Below are 1,700 nucleotides of genomic sequence, written 5' to 3' on the forward strand. Positions count from 1 at the left end.
ATTTAATTCGAAAAGTGAGGTTACCGACGGCGGGCCATGCAGGGTTAATCAGCTGATTAGGAAAGTAAAAAGTAAACAATGAAAGAGATTATTTCGCTTTTTTATTTACAAATATGATACTAAAATATGAATATTACATGCATTATTATTGGATAGAGTTAATTGAAACACAATTTAATCAAAATCCGGTTCATTTCAAGTATAGTTGTAATTTTTTACTGCTGTAAATGGATATACAGTTTGCAGTGAGGGCTGGGATGAGCTGGTTGGAGAGAGAGTCAAGTGGTGCAAAGCACACCTAGTGTGGAGGAGCATGGGCTATTTAAAATCATCACACCGCTAAAATTTTCTTCTCAAATATGTGATTTTTTATTTAAGAGGTATTACGGTTCTCTGTTTCACGTGTAAGTGATATCGCGAAGGGAGAACTCGTGGGAAATAAGGCCTGACTGTGTGTGTATATATATATATATATATATATACATATATATACACACATATATATACACAGTGTATTTTTATATATACAGTGTATACAAATATATATACACAAATATATATATATATATATATATATATATTTATATATATATATATATATATACAGTATATATATATATATATATATACATATAAATATAAATATATATATATATATATATATATATACATATAAATGTTTGTGTGTGTAAATATCAACCACAAAGGCATTTAATACCAATTACTATCTTGGTCATTTATGGTAATAGCTTCTGTCTGGGCAGAGATTTGAACCCTTGCCTATCCAGCCGAAACAATGGCTGTGAGGACTCTACCAACTGAGCCATCTGTGATATATATATATATATATATATATACAGAGAGAGAGAGAGAGAGAGAGAGAGAGAGAGAGAGAGTTTTACAAACTCTTTACTCAGATATCAAGGGAAAGATGGCTTGATCTTAACTGTTTATTGAACCTGATTTCAAAAATAATTTGCACATCAGAGTAGAAATGGTTACCAGATGGATGAATTTACTCCCACTCTTCTATCAACCACGCGTAGTGTAGGGTCACATTTACAGTACAGACTACCAGTAATGATAGTCTCGCGTGCTTAAGATTTAGTCTGAAAAAGACACAAGCTGTACTCTTTATCATCGTTCTAAAGATTTCTGATGTAATTTATCTTGTGGCGAAGTAGATTGTTTCACTGCATTCATAAAAGGTATATGGAATCATTTGGTATAGGATTATGATATAGTGGGGATACCTTAATGTGGTGAAAGGGTTTTCATTTCGACATGTTCAGTAAAGCTGTTCCAGTCAGGGCCACCCATAGAACGTTGGTTTGCAGTGAGCAATCAGATGATAATCTCCCATCACCACCTATCCGCACTAGCCAGTGTGGTAATAAAAACTGGACAAACCCCAGATGAGGCCTTTTTCCAGCAGTGGCCTAAAAATAACCTTATTTGATGTTGTTCTTCTATGTTATAGTTCATGATATTAATAGGATGGCATACGTTTTATGCGGTTTGCTATTAGTGGTGTCCCTTTTCATCATAACTAGTGTCATAAGATACATTTTGGAGACAGGAAAAAACAATAATTGTCATTGCAAGGAAGCCTCTGCACCATGGTATTCCACTGTCTGGATTAGCATCCTACTTTTCCAGCTAGAGTTGTAGTTTAACTAATAATAAAACATTATTCCTTT

This window comes from Palaemon carinicauda, chromosome 3, assembly GCF_036898095.1.
Source record: "Palaemon carinicauda isolate YSFRI2023 chromosome 3, ASM3689809v2, whole genome shotgun sequence".
NCBI classification, from domain to species: Eukaryota; Metazoa; Arthropoda; class Malacostraca; order Decapoda; family Palaemonidae; genus Palaemon; species Palaemon carinicauda.